The 8504-nt window shown below is 41.9% G+C and overlaps 1 non-coding gene across 1 annotated transcript; it reads right to left on the reverse strand.

Moving 5' to 3' along the window:
• Positions 1-375: 375 nt before the first annotated feature.
• Positions 376-539, reverse strand: LOC111722623. Its single transcript, XR_002771361.1, has one exon. It is a non-coding gene; the product is annotated as a U1 spliceosomal RNA (small nuclear RNA).
• Positions 540-8504: the final 7965 nt, after the last annotated feature.

Genomic DNA, 8504 nt, shown 5'->3' on the forward strand with positions numbered 1-8504 from the left:
CACCTGTGGTCCCAGCTACTTGGGAGGCTGAGGCAGGAGACTTGCTTGAGCCCAGGAGTTGGAGGTTGCTGTGAGTTGTGATGCGACGGCACTCTACCCAGGGGGACAGCTTGAGGCTCCTGTCTAAAAAAAAAAAAAGATGAAAAAATGTAAAGGTAGAATGAGCATTCCTCAATTTTAACAAATACTGTTCTGCTAAATTTTCCTTCTTGCTTAAGCTAATTAAATTGTATTTGTTACTTGAAGCCAATAAAATTCTAATTAATACACCCCCTCTATAGTTGTAAGAAATAAATGCAAACCATAAATTGCAATACAAATGTAAGATATTTACTATACAATGTAGGTTCTTTTTTTTCTCTCTCTCTTTTTTAACAGGGGAAAACGTGAACGCAGTCCCCCATTATCATAAATTATGCAGTTGAGTTTTCCACTTTTAGGGAAATTGCAGGGGTCAGCACATCCAGAGTGCAATGGATAAGCCTTGCCCTGGGAAAACCACCTTCGTGATCATGGTATCTCCCCTGCCAGGTAAGTACAACGTAGGTTCTTAAGTAATGCTTTTTAATTAGTCAGCTGGGAGAAGTGAAATAAGAAAATGATACAGAAAATTTTAATAATCTCAAGATTGGCCCAATAGCTATATAGGTAACTGCTGTGGTTTGAATGCATCTCTCAATATTTGTGTGTTAGAGACTTAATTCCCAATGCAAGTGTTGAAAGGTGGGACTATTAAGAGGTGATTAGGCCATGAGGGGTCTCTACTCATGAACAGAATTATGCTCTTATTTTGTGATTTGGTTAGTTATTACAAGAGTGGGTTCTTAATAAAAGGATGAGTTAGCTCTCTCTCTCTCTCTGCCTTTCTCTCCCCCGTGTGAAGCTTTCCACGGCATTACAATACAGCAGAAGGCCCACACCATGGCCTCTCTATCTTGGACTACCCAATCTTCAGAGCCTGAGCCAAATAAATTTCTGTTCATTATAAAATACCCAGTCTGTGTAGGCCAGGCACAGTGGCTCACTTCTGTAATCCTAGCACTCTAGAATGCCAAGGCAGGTGGATTGCCTGAACCATAGTTCAAGACCAGCCTGAGCAAATAGGAGACCCTGTCTCTAAAAATAGCTGGGCGTTGTGACAGGTGCCTGTAGTCCCAGCTACTCAGGAGGCTGAGGCAACAGGATCACTTGAGCCCAAGAGTTTAGGGTTGCTGTGAGCTATGACGCCAAGGGACTCTACCGAGGGTGACAAAGTGAGGCTCTGTTTATAAATAAATAAATAAATAAATAAATATAATTGAAATGCTAAATTTTAATTAGAAGATTATGGGAAAATGGTACTTTTCCCCCATTTATATGCATCTCCTAGGTGTATTAGTTTGCTAGGGCTACCATAACAAAATAACAGACTGTCTTAAACAACAGAATTTTATTCTCTCACAATTATGATGGCCAGAAGTCCAAGATCAAGACACTGGCCTGGTTGGTTTGCTCTGAAGCCTGTCTCCTTGACTTACTCACTTTCTCACTGAGTCCTCACATAGTCTTTGTTCTGTGCATACCCCTGGTGTCTCTTGTGTGTGTCCTAATCTCCTCTACTTAGAAGGATAGCAGTCACACTCTGAGGTACTGGTGGTTAGGACTTGTGTATATGGGGGAGGGGGCAGCGGGTGGCACAATTTAGTCTTAATGTAGGAAAGTAAGGCATGAGCAGAGGACATATTGAACAGGCCATAGAAACAGACTTACTTAGGATACTAAGTAAGCAAACACACTGCAAGATAAGAGCGAACCAAGTGTCACAGAATATTAGCATAAGAAAAGTGAGACTCGCGGCGCCTGTGGCTCAAAGGAGGGGGGCACTAGCCCCATGTTTTAGAATAAGTCAAAAAGAACCAAAAGGTCAGTCAGGTGAGAGGTTTTTATACAACTACTCTAAAACTTAGTCACAGAGGTAGCAGGTTCAAACCCAGCCCTGGCCAAAAAACTGCAAAAAAAAAAAGATGAGATGTGAGCAGAGAAAATGTGAATGCAAGCACTGTATTTTGATCAGATCCCAGTAATATATTTTGGTGTTGCTTCAGTTGCCAGGCGGAGGGGGAGGTCCTCCTCATAAAATATTTTCCCAGGCCAATTTCTTCAAGCGTTTTCCCTGCACTCTCTTTAGTATCTTTATAGTTTCATGTCTTTTTTGTTTGTTTGTTTTTGAGACAGAGCCTCAAGCTGTTGCCCTGGGTAGAGTGCTGTGGCGTCACAGCTCACAGCAACTTCCAACTCCTGGGCTCAATTCTCCTGCCTCTGCCTCCCAAGTAGCTGGGACTGCAGGTGCCTGCTACAACGCCCAGCCATCTTTTGGTTGCAGTTGTCATTGTTGTTTAGCAGGCCCAGGCCAGTCTCAAACCTGCAACCTCAGTGTACGTGGCCAGTCCCCTACTCACTGAGCTGTGGGCGCTGAGCCAATAAAATTTTAGATATGACACCAAAGGCATAAGAAACAAAAGAAAAATAAATAAATAAATTTGGTTTCATCAAAATTTTAAACTTTTGGCCGGGCATGGTAGCTCATGTCTAGAATCCTAGCACACTCTGGGAAACTGAAGCAGAAGAATTGCTTGAGCCCAGGAGTCTGAGGTTGCATTAAGCTATGCTGATGCCACTGCACTCTAGCCCAGGTGACAAAGTGAGACCCTGTATCAAAATAAATAAAGTAAATTAGAGGTTATCAGAGGCTGGAGGGAGGGAATGGAGAGTGTTTGTTTAATGATTACAGAATTTTTGTTTGGGGTGATGAAAAACTTCTGAAAATAAATATTGGCAAGTGTTGCACAACATTATGTGTAATTAGTGACACTGACTTGCGCACATAAAAATGGTTTAAATGGCAAATTTTATGTTACCTTTTTTTAATCACAATTTTAAAAAGGGAGGTGAGGAATAACTTTTTGAAATAAAACAACAGAACACCAAAAGAAGACTGATTCTTCAACAATATTCTATTGAATTGGCTTCCTTTGGACCCAAAATTGGAAAAGTATTTCAAAGAAAATTTCATGGTTATTGCCTTATTCTTGTCAATAATATTCTGGTACTTTACCTTATACTAAACTAGAAGTTGAAATCTCTAAGAAAACAAATTATTCTATAAAATGTCCAAAGTCTAAACTTCACTTGCTAATGTCAAGGGGTTTTCTGCCCAACGCCACATCTGAACATAGGGCCTCCTCGGCTTTCTGGGCCATTTCCTCCTCTACAAAACGAGAGGGTTGAACTCAGTTGCCTTTATTGATTCCTTGATTTTTTTACTGCCTATGTTACTCAAGGGCCCATGATTTGTGGCCCAGCAAGCATGATTTTAGAGTATGAGTCAAAAAGAACCAAAAGGCCAGTCAGGTGAGAGGTTTTTATACAACTACTATAAAACTTAGTCACGTAAGTCCATGTGTCACTTTCTAAAGTTCTTTTTTGTTTGTTTTCTTCCCTGTTCATTCTAATAGAAACTCTTTGCTATATCCTCAGCACCCAGAACAGTACTTGGCACATAGGAGATGTTCAATAAATATTTGTTAAATTACTAAGTGAACAAGAAGAAGAACATACTATATTAGGTGCTGAGGGTGAGAGCAACAAAAGAACTAAGATATATCAAAATGGTCTCTTCCCAACTGTGGTTACTCCCATTCCCTTGTATGTATCTGAATCTACTCTGCATTGTAATTATTTAGGATTTGGTCTTACTTCCATAATTACACATCCTTTCTGGCCTTCTCTACTATTGACAATTTCCTCTGCCATCTCCCCTACCTCTGTAGCCCTAGATTATAAACTGCTTTGAATCAGGGACTATGCTATTATTCTCTGCAGTACCAAGACCCAGTGCCCAGCCCTTCCATAGGGTTATTTAATACATACTTGCTGAATAAAGGAGAACCTCAAGCAAGGAGAAAATGATGTTGAGAAGAAGCTGTAATGGGTACTTTTTAGATAACTGCACCCACTCCAAAGCAAGGAAAATATATAGAATTATGTATAATCAAAGAGCTGGAATTCTCCCATACACATCTCAAGCTCTGCTTATAGGAGATGATCAGGAAAAATAGGTCAAACTGGTGCCTGTAGTGCAGGGGTTAAGGCACTGGCCACACACACTGAGGCTGGTGGGTTCGAACCCAGCCCAGGCTGGCTAAACAACAATGACGACTGCAACAACAACAACAAAATAGCCAGGCGTTGTGGCGGGCACCTGTAGTCCCAGCTACTTGGGAGGCTGTGGCAAGAGAATTGCTTAAACCCAAGAGTTTGAGGTTGCTATGAGCTGTGACACCATGGCACTCTACCAAGGGCTACATAGTGAGACTCTGTCTCCAAAAAAAAAGGAGGTCGACAAAGCATCTCCAGGTATAGAAATAGAGTGATGCCATTTCTAAGGATGGTGCTCCCCTGAGAGCCTTTCAGGTAAACCAGAACACTGCAGATTTACTGAGAAGGACTGTGGAAAACAGATGAAGAGGGAATTGTAACATACTGTAACTCCTGAAAGCTGTTGCCTAGCCTGGGCTTTATGCCTACTTTCCTGGCTTAATCCTACCATGGAATCAACTAGTAACTAGTGCTTGGGCATAATTATAATCATTAAAGCAAACACACACACACACAGAGTATCTTTTGAATTCAAATATACTTTGCAAAGTGCTAGAGAAATAAGGGATGAGAAATTACATTGGCCTTTGAGGAGCTTCAACCTGACTGGTAAAACAAGAAATATGCATATATACAAAAATGATGAAGAGTATTCATACAGGTTTTGTTCTGTCAATACTGTATCAATTCAGAATGCTACTTCACAAAAATCTTACTCTTTTTCAAATTAGTTTGGAAGAAGGTGAACTACAATCCTCATATGTTATTTGTGTCCTTCAACATTCAAAAAGACACTGGAAATTCCAGATGGCTAAATGAAAAGGACAAAGGAATATAGGGGAAGTCTTCATTCAAAACACACAATATGGTTTCTTTTTTTTTTTGAGACAGAGCCTCAAGCTGTCCCCCTGGGTAGAGTGCCATGGCATTACAGCTCATAGCAACCTCCAACTCCTGGGCTCAAGCGAGTCTCCTGCCTCCGCCTCCCAAGTAGCTGGGACCGCCCGCCACAACGCCCGGCTATTTTTTGGTTGCAGCTATCATTGTAGTTTGGCGGGTCCGGGCTGGGGATTCGTACCCGCCACCTTAGGTGTACGTGGCTGGCGCCTTAGCCGGTTGAGCTATAGGCGCCGAGCCACACAATATGGTTTCTTAAATATGACAGCAAAAGTATAAAGTGAGAAAATGAAAAATAAACAAATTGGACTTTATCAAAATTAAAAAATTTCAACTCAGCGCCTTTGGCTCAAGCAGCTAAGGCTCTAGCCACATACACCTGAGCTGGCGGGTTCAAATCCAGCCCGGGCCACCAAACAACAATGACGGCTGCAACCAAAAAATAGCCAGGCGTTGTGGCGGGTGCCTGTGGTCCCAGCTACTTGGGAGGTGGAAGCAGGAGACTCGCTTAAGCCCAGGAGTTGGAGGTTGCTGTGAGCTGTGATGCCACAACACTCTACCCAGGGGGACAGCTTGACGCTCTGTCAAAATTAAACAATTTGTGCTCCAAAGAACATAATTAAGAAAGTGAAAAGAGGGGCCAGGTGCAGTGGCTTAGCCTGTAATCCCAGCACTTTGGGAGACAAAAGTAGCCGGGTCACCTGAGCTTGCAAGTTGGAGACCAACCTGAGCTAGAGTAAGACCCCCCCCCACCCTGAACCCCCATCTCTAAAAGTAGCCAGCCATTGTGGCAGGCACCTGTAATCCCAGCTACTCAGGAGGCTGAGGCAAGAGAATTGCTTGAGCCCAAGAGATAGAGGTTGCTGTGAGCTATGACGCTACAGCACTCTACTGGGAGCAACAGGTAAGACTCTATCTCAAAAAAAAAAAAAAAGAAAAAAAAATGGGCAGAGGACATGAATAGAATAGCTATTCCGAATGACCAACAAGCACATGAAAGGTTATTAGACATCATTATTCATTGGGGAAATGCAGATTAAAGCTACATGAGATTCCATTTCATACTCACTAAAATATCTAACATTCAAAAGGCAATAATAATAAATGTTGGCTATGATGTGGAGAAATAGGAACCCTCACACATTGCTAGTGGGTCTGTAAAATGGTGTAACCCTTTTGGAAAACATTTGGACAGTTTCTCAAAATGTTAAATATAGAATTGCCATACAATCCAGAAATTGTACTCATTGATATATAGCCAAGAGAATTGAAAATGTATGTCCACATAAACACCTCTACAGAAATTTTCATACCATAGTAGCATCATTTAAAATAGCCAAAAAGTGTAAACAACCAAATGTTTATCAGTGGATTAACTAGCAAAAAAAAATATGATATTTCTATACAATGGACTATTTTTAGCCACATAAAGGAAGGGCAGTATTAATATATGCTACAAAATGAAAACATTATGCCAAATGAAAGAAGCCAGACGCAAAACCCCACATATTGTTTGACTCCATTTATATTAAATGTCCAGAATAGGCAAATTCATAGTGACCAAAAGTAGATTAGTGGTTGCCAGGGGCTGGGAGGAGGGAGGAATTGGAGTGACTGCTAAGGGGTACAAGGTTTTGTCAGGGGGTGATAAAATGTTCCAGAACTATATAGTGGAGATAGTTGCCTGTATCTGTGAATATACCAAAACCACTGATTTGTATACACATTAGAGAGTGAATTTTATGTTGTGTGCATTATGCATCAGTAAAAAAAATGGCTCTTAAGAAATGAAAGTGTTTGATAAGGGTTCATCCACTTAAAAACCTATTAAGCCAGTGGTGGTGGCTCATAACTCTACTCTCAGCTCCTCAGGAGGCTGAGGTTGAAGGATTGCTTGAACCCAAGAATTCAAGACCAGCCTGGGCAACACAAAATCTGGGGCTCTGCACAGTGGCTTATGCCTGTAATCCCAGCACTTGGGAGGCTGAGACGAATGGATTGCCTGAGCTCACAGGTTTGAGACCAGCCTGAGTAAAAGCAAGACCCCATCTCTAGGCTCGGCGCCTGTTGCTCAAGTGGCTAAGGCACCAGCCACATACACCTAAGGTGGCGGGTTCAAATCCAGCCCAGGCCTGCCAAACAACGACAGCTGCAACCAAAAAATAGCCGGGCGTTGTGGCGGGCGCCTGTAGTCCCAGCTACTTGGGAGGCTGAGGCAGGAGACTTGCTTGAGCCCAGGAGTTGGAGGTTGCTGTGAGCTGTGATGCTACAGCACTCTACCCAGGGTGACAGCTTGAGGCTCTGTCTCAAAAAAAAAGACCCCATCTCTAAAAAATAGCCAGGCATTGTGGCAGGCGACTATAGTCACAGCTACTGGGAGGCTGAGGCAAGAGAATCACTTGAGCCCAAGAGTTTGAGGTTGCTGTGAGCTATGACACCATAGCACTCTACTGAGAATAACAAAAAGTGAGACTCTGTCTCAAAAAAAAATAAAAAATAAAAATATATAAATTTTGTTTTCTGACACATTTTTTTACTTCATAAAAGCCATACTAGGATGTATTCTGATGCATTTTTAAGAAGAGAGGTTCTGCATATCATAAAAAGATTATCAGTTTAAATTTTTGTGTGTTGTCCCATTAAAAACCACACATACAGGGCAACACCTGTGGCTCAAAGGAGTAGGGCACCGGCCCCATAAGCTGGAGGTGGCAGGTTCAAACCCAGCCCCGGCCAAAAGCTGCAAACAAAACAAAAAAAGAAACCACACATACACTAAAGACAGTCTAGAGTTGGCACTATCAGCAGAGCTGTCTGCTTCCCTGGGACAGACCAAATGGATAAGCAGAACTTAAGAGGGAAATTAGCATGCATAAGGCTTTGGAGGAGGGCTCTTGGATCAATACTATGGCAAAGAGGGACAGGAAACAGCATTGGGCAGAGGGAGAAGCCAGACTGTGATGCAGTTTCAAGGGGGCCCAAGGGGACCTTGAAGGAAACTCTAAAGCTAGGAGGCCCTTCCGCATTGTCCTGAGTTGGGGCTGGGGGGCTGGGCCTTTCACAACTCCATCTTGATTAGTCACCGGATGCAGGATGCCCCAGGAAGGGAGTAGGGGTGATCTAAGAAGAAATGACTCTTGAAGGAACTGACAACTGCTAGCGTTCCCGGTGTCTAGAGAGAGCAGTTCTTTTTTCCTGAAAGGGATAGGGTGATGTATCATTTCTTCCACTTCCTATACTAAAATACTTAGGAATAAAACTAGCATTTACCAAGAACCTACTATGCACGTACCATTTATATATATATATATATATATAATATATATATTATATATATTATTTAAATAATCTCGTGATTATATATACCATTTATATATATATATTATATATATTATTATAAATAATCTCGTGACCAGAGATTATTTGACCCCAAGGCTACATGCTTAGCGATGGCAGTTGGATTGTGAGAC

This window comes from Otolemur garnettii, unplaced genomic scaffold, assembly GCF_000181295.1.
Source record: "Otolemur garnettii isolate 467f Iridium unplaced genomic scaffold, OtoGar3 scaffold00293, whole genome shotgun sequence".
Lineage (NCBI taxonomy): Eukaryota > Metazoa > Chordata > Mammalia > Primates > Galagidae > Otolemur > Otolemur garnettii.